The sequence below is a fragment of the Myotis davidii genome, unplaced genomic scaffold, assembly GCF_000327345.1.
Source record: "Myotis davidii unplaced genomic scaffold, ASM32734v1 scaffold143, whole genome shotgun sequence".
Taxonomy (NCBI): domain Eukaryota; kingdom Metazoa; phylum Chordata; class Mammalia; order Chiroptera; family Vespertilionidae; genus Myotis; species Myotis davidii.
Window position 1 is genome coordinate 5,531,338 of NW_006294876.1, and position 11,773 is coordinate 5,543,110.

The 11,773-nt window shown below is 43.5% G+C and overlaps 1 pseudogene; it reads left to right on the plus strand.

Moving 5' to 3' along the window:
* Positions 1 to 9,482: 9,482 nt before the first annotated feature.
* On the plus strand, positions 9,483 to 10,282 carry LOC102772219 (annotated as a pseudogene).
* Positions 10,283 to 11,773: the final 1,491 nt, after the last annotated feature.

The window sequence follows — 11,773 nt, forward strand, 5'->3', positions numbered from 1 at the left end:
TACACTTTATGTAAGTGATCTAATATATTCTGCTTGTCAGCCTGAGAAATACTGGAGCACCTGCTATGTTCCATGTACACATGATCACACAGGATGCTTTCCTCAAACCAATTAATTCAGGATCTTGGGACTAGGCTCAGACAGTGGGTATTTTGTAAAGCTCTCCAGGTTATCTCAACGCACAGCCAGGGTTAGTGACCAGTGAATTCATTAGTCTGGATTCTCAGCAGAGGCTACCACATCTCATTTCTGAGTTCCTCCCCCATCTCCTTTTCCTCTTTTCTCATTCATCCCAACTTTCTCTGGAGAATTCTACTCGAGGAGCACAGGGTAGAGTATCTACAGTCGTGGTTTTTAACTGGGGACAATCCCCTCACCACTCAGGGGACATTTGCCAATTCCTGGAGGCATTTTTGGTTGTCAATCATGGGGAAGAAGTGGATAAAAGCCACTTAGGTGCACTCTGTCATGGAGATAAAAAAGCACGAATGCTGCTAAATGTATTACAATGAATCCAGACAGCTCCCCTCTTACAACGAAGAATTATTTCAGGCCAAAATTTAATAGTGTCAAGGTTGAGAAACCTTGGTCTACAGGGAGGTACAATGGGCTACAGGGCCTTCGTCCTATGGCTTCTCACCCTGGACACAGCTAGGGGACAGAGGGGCTTGTGCGGAAACCTCAAGCTCCAGTCCAATGTGCCAGTTGCTGACTATGACCACTGGACCCCATCTACAAAGAGTTTTCTCACACCCCAGGTTGGCTAGTCGATCTGCTCTTATCAAACTAAACCAGATATGAGGAGGGGCTAAGAGCATGAAAAAACTAAAATTCCTAAGAGACTAAGAATGGCAAAGAGAGAGAGAGAGAGAGAGAGAGAGAGAGAGAGAGAGAGAGAATGTTATTTACAAAGTCCATAAACCCAGCAGGTACACTGTAGCTATGCAAGACCATTAGCCCATGAAAAATTAATTCTAGTTTGCATTCAGTAGTAACTGACATTTAAAAAAAAAAGATGAGCAATTTCGAGCAGCATCATCCTGGCCAATGCCAGCTGTTTGACTATCTGGGGGAAGGCACTGTCAATCACTGAGTCTGTGAAGCAGAAAAACAGTAATTTCAGAGAGCTTGCAAATCACCCAAACAGCAGCCTGTTTTCAGTTCTTTTTTTTCCATTTAAAAGCATTTGAGAATCAGCTAGATGGAAAGCACTCCTCTGAAAATTTGAAGATAGAAGGTTTATTGGTTTTCTTCAGACCCGAAGAGGGAAAATAAGGTTGTGGCCACAAAGAAAATGAAGTGTGCATTTCTCTCACTCCACATCTAATGAATGGAATAGTCAGAGAGCCAACCTCCATTGAGAAGGGGAAAATGAGCTGTGCATCACTTGATTTACGGCTGTGAGTAGTGGGTGCCAGAGTCAGAGAAAAGAACCCTGATTCCTCAACAAATAAAAATGCCTGCCTTTTAGTGAAAATGTTTCTGTCTGTTAACACAGGCTGAAATTACTACCACGAAGGCAGAACCTTTTCTTCATAACAACCATGACCATCCAATTGCCACATGGAGTTTGGAAATCGGCAGGAAAAAACCTCGGGTTCTATTTTGAGCCAGGACCTTTCTGGTTTGACAAGTGTTAGCAGGAGCCAGCGAATGTTTTACGAGGAACACGGTGGTTACGGTGTCACCATTTGAGTTAGAGTGCGAGCCCCTTCCAATAAAGAAAATTTTACAGCAGAGTCAAAGACGCCTTCGCGCTCTTTTTATCTCCATGACGGAGTGCACCTAAGGGAGAACTCTGAGTTAGAAACCACTGGGAGTTTGTGGTGTTTCTGTGTCCAAGTGCTGGTTTCACTTTCTAAAGCTTTTTGTTCTCATTCCATCTTACCACGGTCCATTTGTTCTTGAGACTACAAATAAAAAAAAGGTAATTGCATATCAGTTTGGTGGTAAAATATCCATGATTCTGCACATGTGTAACCATCCTAAAGCTAAAATCAGCGGAAGTAACTGCATCCCATTGATGGCCCTGACCTTGACCCCCCTGCACTGATTCTAGGTGTCTCTAAGTCAGAAGAAACAGGCCCTAGGATTTCCAGATTCTTAATCTAAATTCAAACTGAGCATTTCTCTCTCAGCTCCCTGTTGGTCCAGAGGGCAAGTGAGCAGAGAAGGTACTGAGGATGGGTTCTTCCAAGCCAACATAAAACCTGACATGAGCCCTGGCCAGCTGGCTCAGTTGGTTGGAGCTTTATTCCATACACTAAAGAGTCCCGGGTTTGATTCCCAGTCAGGGCACATACCCAGGTTGTGGATTCCATCCCCAGTATAGGCCTATATGTGAGGCAACCAATTGATATTTCTCTCACACACTGATCTTTCTCTCTCTCTCTCCCTTCTTCCCCTCTCTCTAAAATCAATTTAAAAACATTCTCCGGTGAGGATTAAAACAAAACCTGACATGGGATGACAAGCAGCATGCTGGAGGTGTTTTCTGGACTTGCCTGTCTACTCTGTGGCCTTGGAACCAAATGAAATCAATCTGATCCATGTGAAGGTCAAATCCAGGCTTAGGCACATACAGGGTTTAGATAGATATTTCTTCCATGGGTAGATGGAAGGAGTGCTGGATGAACAAAAACGTGAGTAGATGGATGGGCCAATGGACATTGAAAGAACGGGAAGATAGCTAAATGAGTGGATAGCTGTGGATAGGGACATAGATGGGGCAATTGTATGGTCACATTGCTAAGGGAACACAGAAAGGAGTGCTTAATACTGTCTGGCAGAAAGCAATAGAGAAGTTGTCAAGATAAAGCCATTAAATGTTATCAGAAGGAGATCCTTAGCAGAGAGAAAGGTTTGGAGCTTTTGAAGAGGGACCAATATGAGAAAAAGTGGAGTTGAAGGTGTTTCAAAGACTGATGAGTGCTCCACAGTGGCAAAGGATAAGGGCAATGAGAGATGAGAGTTTGTGCAGGAAAGGAGGATGTGCAGCTACTCCCTCACTACGTATTGCTTTTACCCCTCAGCACAACTATATTGTCACTGTAACACTGCCCCACTGGATTTTTCATATCCTTCTGTTGGGAGGAAACCTTTTCCTGTGTCAACTTATGTTTGAGTGGTTGGGGCTGTGGATTAATTAACAACAGACAAATTAACCGAAGAAAAACTTAATGTGCATGCAGGAGCACTCTAGGAGGAGTGGCCCCTGAACAGCCAGGAGAAACGTTTATAAGCCAGTTTAGTGGGACTTAGCTTTGGTGGGAACTATGGAAGGTTCTGACAAGGCCTGCAAAGGTTAAGAAGACTTGCATGGCCTGGGCAACTTGCTGGGTGAAATTCTTCTCCACTCAGAGAATGCTGAGAGAATTTAAGGTTTTAACTATTGAGTCATCAGGCTTTTGTTATCAGAACTGCACTATGCCATAAACTTTATTTCTGTTCATTTCCATTTGGTACCTAAGGGGTATCCAAAGGGCGATTAATGGGTTCCTTGGAATGTTCCATAACAAACAGCAAACCCACCACTGTCAGCAGGCAAGTGAGTACAAATTATTCCAATTGCTCCCAAAAACTACACCAGGGGGGTTATTTTTACACTGCACACTTGTTAGTAGTCACTAAATAAGAGGATACTGGGGTGGCAATATTTTTTTTCAACTTTTCAAGTCTCAGGTCATTCCTTCAATTCTGCCAGAAACCTCGGGGAAGAACATCTGTCGGGAGCAAGTGACAAAAATCCCCAAACAAGAGGAATGTCCTTCCATATTTGTCTCACTTAACCTGCAACTCAACAGCTTTTCCGAGTAGATCAGCCAGCGCAGGCAGTTGTCACATTATGCTGAAGGCACATGACACCGATCCTGTTTAGCATCTATTTAAAGGACGTCTCATCCAGCAGGTGTAATGGTTTGTCTATTCCAATGACGCGGCTTTGTGAAGCCTGGAGATGGTGGTGTCGGCCTGTCCCTCATATTCCCACACCTTCCCTGGTTGCAGGCTTTTTTCCGAAAGGGAGGAGAACACCAGTGTTGCTTCCATTTCCAGCTAAAAAACAAAGGAGTTCCTTCTCAAACCCGAGTTGTCTTCTCCTCACTCTGGTCATGCCCCGCCCCATCCCATGTGAAAGTGGGTCTCTTTTCTGATCCAAACACTTGGAAACATGAAGCAAGTGTTTAGTGCAAGGGTCCTCAAACTACGGCCCGCGGGCCATGTGCAAATACAAATATTGTATTTGTTCCCGTTTTGTTTTTTTACTTCAAAATAAGATATGTGCAGTGTGCATAGGAATTTGTTCATAGTTTTTTAACTATAGTTCATCCCTCCAACGGTCTGAGGGACAGTGAACTGGCCCCCTGTTTAAAAAGTTTGAGGACCCCTGGTTTAGGGCAATTCTCAGTCATTGTCATCTGACACCAAAATGTTAGAGGCAAAAGACCACCAGGCATCCACACTGGGGACAGGGCTTTGGCTCCCCCGAAGGCATCAGATCTTCCTCTGTTTCTCTTCTCCGTGTCCCAAAGCAGGTGACTCCCAGTTGCCACCACTAAACTGCCTCCAGGCCCACCATTCCCTTCATCAAAGATGAAATATTTATGGATCAACTGCTTTGAGTAAGAGCAGGCCTTGACCTCCGGCAGAGCTGCACTTTCAGCTTGAGAGACAAGACAAGTACCTTTGAAATATTTAGTAATGATACAAAGGCCAAAACAGGTGATTCAAGATAATAGCAGCCCTTGGTTCAGAGAGGAGGAAGATCAATAAGGCTGCCAGGATTAGGAGAGGCTTTCTCACAGATATCAGACAGGGGATTCACTTTCTAGAGACCAAAAGCAGGGGAGAGGTCCTGGAGGGAGAGGCACACGGAACAAGCCAAGATGAAAATGAGCAGATAGGATTTTTGAAACTGGCTTGGAGAACCATCAAGGTTATCTTGAGCCAGAAAGACATATGCTGGGACACCACAGGAGGAGGAATGCTGGGGAAACAGTCCGACACCCACTGGAAGAGCCTCCTGACTTACTGACAGAGGCCCAGCCCTCATTTCTCTCAGGCAGAAGCTCTCACAGGATATTCTACTCTACAGCTGTTACTGGCTTATTTCTTCCAAAGATCTTGAAAAGGGATCAGAGAATCTAATTATGATTAACTTAAGCACTTCATCTTACTGAAGGGAGCAAGAACTCAAAATAACTCTTTAGGCATATCCTGATCAAAACAGAATTATTCTGATGGTGCAAATTTGCTTCAAGGCACTCAGATGAGAGAAAGGTCACATGCTTTCTTTGCCCTAAATCAAATCACATCTAGTTAAACAGAACAGGAGGTCTAGAAACAGACCCACAAATTGGTGTTCATTTCATTGACAGAGGTAACATTACAGTCACGATGAAAAGACGGTCCTTTAGTAAGTGGTACAGGGTCAGTTGAATAGTTATATTTTTAAAAATGAATCTTACCCTCTCACATCATACACAAGAGCCGATTCCACTTACATATTTAGAAGATCATATAAGGGGATATCAGTCCGACCTTGAAACAGCAAAGATCTTATAAAATAATACAGCAGCACACTGACAAGAAAAATTCTGATAAACTGGAATTGATGAAAATTAAGAGCTTTTGTTAATTAAAAGGCACCACTAAGAGAGTGACTATGAACTCACAGAGAGGGAGTTAATTTTCAATGCATATAACTAATAAAGAAGTTGGATCCAGAATATGTAAAGAACTTCTTCAAATCAGTAAGAACAAGATAGACAAACCAACAGGACAATAAGAAAAACATGTGACCAGGTAACTCATTCATTGAGAAGATAACCAAATGGTCAGTAAACATGGTCACTCAAATACATTAATGATCAGGGAAATGCTAACTGAAAGTACAATGAAATAAATACTATCATACATCCATCAGAATGGCTAACATGGAAAAGTGCCAGGTGTTGGCAAGAATATGCAACAGCTGGACTCTCACACAGTGCTGGGAGGTGGGTAAATTTATACAATCCCTTCTGAAAACTACTGGATACCATTTACTAAAGTTGGCCATATACAAACCCCATGACCCAACAATTCCAATTACTCCCAGTATTTACCAAAAAGAAATGAAAATATGTCCACACAAAGACTTACATTCAAATTTTTATAGCAGCTTTATTCATAATAGTAAAAACCTGGAAACAATCAAATGTCTACCAACGGGGGAAAATAAGCAAATTGTAGTATATTGCTATAATGGAATGTTGCTCAGCAACTAACTACTGACGTATATAAAGAAATACACATATAAAGATGTAGATTACATTGTAATGGCAAAGAAAATTCTGGAACTAATCTAAATTCTTACATATATATATATTTTTTCAATGTTTAAACAAATTATGGTACATCCATTCAATGGAATACTACACAACAGTTAAAAGAAATAAGATAAAATTGAATGTGTTGACAAGGAAGAAGTTCCAAGATAAAATAACTGGAAAGTTCAAGAACAGAACAACATATATATCATTTTTCAATCATGGTAAAAATGTACACTATATATGTGAAAACTTTCTGGAAGGGCACCTGAAAAACAGGTAACTATGGTTAGCTCTGGGGAAGGGTCTGGGGCTGGTGTACAGTGGCCAACTGGCCACCGAGGCCAATCTAGTCTAAAGTGAAAGGCCCTCACTTTCCCTGGCACACCTTTTGTATTGGTTAATTTTTTTTTTCATTATAAGCATATTATTTTCTTAGTTTAAGAGATTTGATTAAATAAAATACAAAGTTCTCTATAACTCCCTTTCTAATTAAAAAAAAGGACATAGTGGTAATCCTGGTCAAACTTAATAATTTGAGTTCTAAGATGTGGTAAACAAAATAATCCCTGGAACCTGTGAATGTCATCTTCTATGAAAAAATGTGACTTTGCAGATGCAAGTTAAGGCTCTTGAGATGGGGCATTACCTGGATTAGCTGAGAGGGCTCTAAGGGTGATCACAGTATCCTTGTAAGAGGAAGGCAGAGAAGGAGAAAGCGAGGTAATGACAGACACTGGGACTGGAGCGATGTGCTTTCAAGATGGAGACAGGAGCCACGAGGCCACGGGCAGAGGGGACAGAGGTGGCCACCAGAACCTGGAAAAGGCAAAGAAAAAAATTCTCCCCCAGAGAACTCCTGGAGAGGATTCCACACTTGATCACAACCTGCTGAAACCCATTTTAGACTTCTGGCTGCTACATCTGTAAGAGAATAAATTTGCATCATTTTAAGCCACCACATCTGTGGTAATTCGTTAAAACATTCACAGGAGGTTAATGCATAAGATAATATTTTTAAGTGCTAGAAAGGAATAAGTCCAGTCTTCCTAGACATGGCTATGTTGGCAAAGCCTCACCACACAGAGAATCTGAGCATCTGATGTAAACCAGACTCACAGGCCTGGCTACTGCGAGATGGCGCCACCCATCCCTCCATGATGAGAATTGTATTTCTACGGCCCATTACCTCACCGCTGACATTTACTGACTCTGGGTACAAAGTTTTGGAATTCAAAGATTGAATTCTGCAGCTGAATACAATTACTTTGCTTGGAAAACAATCCAACACAGGTTTATAAATCAATACCTACACCCTGACTCAAGCTCAAACTTTGGCCAATGTCTGTGACGGTTAAGGTCATTAACAAATGTGGGTCTTAATGAGGTTACTTTTTAATATCAACTAAAATCACATTTGTGCTCAGACTGAGATCTTTTTGTTTTATTACCATTTTTACTATAAGTTAATGAGAAATACATGACAAGTTTTCAACTATGTGGGAATTAAGCAGTTGTATTAATTACTAAAATTACTCTCCATTTGATAGTATAAATCAATTTGAGGTGTACTAATCATTGTCCAGTTTGTGATACTAATCTTAGGTGACCTTTCACCCTAACATAAAGTTGTCCAGAGATGCAATACCTACGTACATTTATTTATTCAAAACATTTCCTCAGGTGTATTGGTATGGGGGGCAGGGAGGTGAATGCATAGACTTGCTAGGATTATCGTACCGACTTAGTTTGTAAATTCTCTTTTTAAAGTACTATGTTTTAACCTCTCATTAAAAAGTTGAATCTAGGAAAGGGAGAGGCTTTAAAAGCCAGACTTTCTAGTGGTGAATTTTCACCATTGTCTTGGTGATTAATTTTCAAGTTCTCTTTCTCCCTCTCTCCCTCGCTCCCTCTCTCTCTCTCTCTCTCTTTTACCCTCTCCCCCTCAGGGGTATTTCAGTATTTCAGTCTTTTCAAATTTGTCTGTAAAGGAATGAGGACATGCCGGTTTCTAGGGCATCCCCTCTGGAATGGTTCTGATTTCTATAAAAGGGAAGCAGAGAGACGTGTGTAAGGTAGGGTTAAAGAGGGAGAAATTTGTCAAGAAATTCACTCCACCCACACTTCTGACATCCACCATGAGGATCAGACATGTGTGTGGTGACAAGGCTTGTGCAAGAGTTGTCATTTTGGTGCAGCTTCCACAGACGAAACAAAGTTCCTTCTCCCGCATCCTTCACCTTCTTAGGTCTTTCTTGTTCTTGCCTCCAGCTCAAGACATCTAGACTCTGGCTAAATCCCCATACAGGGCCCTCTGCATTGTCAGCTACCAATCTCCGACTGCAGGCAGGATGGGATGAGGTCCTAAAACAACAACAGCAACAACAGCACTGTATCCTGGCCTCAGGAAGACCGTCTGCTTAACATGCCCCAAGAAGCACTTGTTGACTCTATTTTTGACAGGGAGAAGCATTTTAAAATAGTTCCCTAACGTAGAGGGTTATACAAAGAAGGAAGAGGAGGAGGAGGAAAAGAAACCGAACTGGGGATAAAGCTGTGTTGAGACAAAGAGTTGTTGTTAATGTTAACTCCCGTTTTCTGACCCAATTCAGCTGAGCATTGCCAGTGGGGGGAACCCCATGTATACTGGGGGGATATCCCCAGCAACTCTGAACTGCTGACCTTTGACACCTTCTCTGCAGAGGCCATCAAAATAATCACCACCCTCTGACCTGGCTGTGGTCTGTCCCCCCCGCTCCTCCCACCCACACACCCACATCCACACACCCGGTTCTTTCCCAATGATAGACTCAAAGAAATCATTTCAAGCCCACTTCCAAGAAGACTACATTTTTTAAGCCCCACTTTCCCTAAAGATTGCCTTTTCCTTTCCTGTTCCCAGCCCTGATGTCTTTGTGTATGCGTTTGTCTCATGATGATGCCTGTCATTTATTAAGCTCTGATTATATGCTAGTTACATGCTAGAGCAATGTCTCGTTCCTTTTCAGCACAGGAGGCATAATTATCTCCTTTTTGCACCTGAGAAAACGGAGCGTCATGGGATTACATTTGCCCGAAGTCAGACAGTTTGCAATTGAAGGGCCAGCACCTGTTCTCTCCTGAAGCTGGAGGCCTTTCACAGCCTTGCCTCCAGCAGGTGAGCAGTGGCTCAGAATGGCTTGCATGGAAGAGCTTGTAGGCTGTGCTGCCAAGAGATTTTTTAAATTTTTATAGAACTTTTGTAAGTTCACTTCTGAATTCACTCTAAACTTCCAGCAAATTATAAAGCTGTAGTCAAATTCAAGATAGAAAGGGAGGGCTTTTCCGCCACGAAGGTTGAGGAGCTCTCCAGAGACCTAGGCCTCTTCTCAGGCCGGCGCTCACCCAGGAGAAGGCCAAGTTCAATTCCAGCGCCAAGATTGTGAAGCCCAATGGCAAGAAGCCAGACGAGTTCGAGTTTGGCATCTCCAAGGCTTTGCTGGAGCTGGAGATGAACTCGGACCTCAAGGCCCAGCTCTGGGAGCTGAACATCACAGCAGCCAAGGAAATTGAAATTGGGGGTGGTTGAAAAGCTGTTATAATCTTTGTTCCGGTTCTTCAACTCAAGTCTTTCCAGAAAATTCAAGTCCGGCTGCGCGTGAGCTGGAGAAAACACTCAGTGGGAAGCACCTGGTCTTTATCGCTCAGAGGAAAAATCTGCCAAAGCCATGGGCAAAGAGCCGGACAGAATAAGCAAAAGCATCTGAGGAGCCGCACCCTGACCCCCGTGCACGCCATCCTGGAGGACTTGGTTTTCCCGAGTGAAACGTGGGCAAGGGAAGCCCTGTGAAGCTGGGCGCAGCCGGCTCATAAGGGTGCTTTTGGACAAAGCGCAGCAGAACAGCGTGGAGCACAAGGTTAAAACCGTTTCCGGGGTCTAGAAGAAGCTCACGGGCAAGGATGCTAATTTTGAATTCCCAGAGTTTTGGCTGTAAGGAAAACTGAGTAAATTAAATATCGTTCTCAATAAAAAAATAATAAGATAGGAAGGGAGTGAAAGAGGGAAGAGGAGAGGGAGCTAGAGGAAGAATAGAGTTTAGAATAATTGTTATTTTAAACCCAGAGAAATTGTGTAAAGGGCCCGAGTTTCTACCCACCTTCCCCTAAAATGGATCACTAATTCTGATGACCATTCCTCATAACACACTGAATAAAAAGAGAATCATCTGTTGTAGGTTCCCCATTGACCTTACATCTCTGAAGCAGAGACTGTCGGCTCGCCGGAGGATCTGTTTTTATGGCTCATTGAGCCTGGGCAAATGGACCACAGCGAAGGAGGGCATTAAATCAAGACAGTGGCCGGCCTGCAACCGCCTGGCGCAGCGGCCAGGGTGTTACGTAAGTGCTGAAGGACCCCGGGAGGACCAGAGTCGCCCTATCTGATTCTGGCCTCTGATCTCCAAGGGCCAGTGCCAAAAGATAAAATAACCATCAGAGAGGAGAAGTTTCTGACTTACCACCATTTTTTCTACATCCACAGAATGGAAAAAGCTGCTTTGAAGAAATTGGGTGTTTTGGGGTTGTTTTTTTTAAGGGGGGGAGGTTAGGAGGTGGGTTTATAAAACAAAGAATTCTGTACTAGAACGCAGAATGGTAACATACAAGTTCTGAAAAGTCTCCAGTAGACCAAGTGAATGCCTTGAATCAAAGAAAGTTAAAGGAATGTTTTCTCACAGAGATATTTAAGCATCTCTTCCCATTGGCCCCACCCACTCTCCCCTTCACTGGAGCCACCAGAAGCGTCAGTAAGGGCACTGCTGAGCAGGGGGCGGGGGTGATGCTGAGAAAGATCTCTCAAGGCCGGTACAATTTCTGACGCACGCAGCTGCTGTGGCCCCTCCCAGAATTCTTGTTCTGATATGTTCTGTCTGAGGTGGGTCCTCCTGAGACATCCTGAGCCATGGATTCAGGCCCAGTGATTCACTGAGGTGGGCATGATGTGGGCGGGGCCAATCTGGGAGAAGCAGACGCCAAGCAAAGGCACAATTTCAGATGAAGTCTCAGACTCAACCTGATTCCAAGAGGGCTCTGGAGTGCACTTGGTACCTCAGGGTTGGCCCTACCTTTCAGCAAAGGCAACTGGTTTTTGTATGAGGGGCCATCCTTGTGGGAGGTGAGAGCAGCTTACACATCCAGGAAGGCACATCTTTGTTTATGGACAAGGAAGGCAGGCACCAGGGGGTGATTGTCTGGAGGTCACTGATAAGCCATAGCTGTGAAGTATGAGATTGCTGACAATGGCATCACTGAGCTGGGTGAAGGTCCTCCCTCCTGCAGAACTCCTGCTCATCCTTCAAAACCCTATCCAGGTGCTAATGACACATTCTCTCATAGCTGGTAACCCAACTGGGGGACCTCTTCTTTCATTCTCCTCCTTTGCCTGTCATATCCATCTAGAGTAGCATTTGTCATTACAAGTAGAGAAC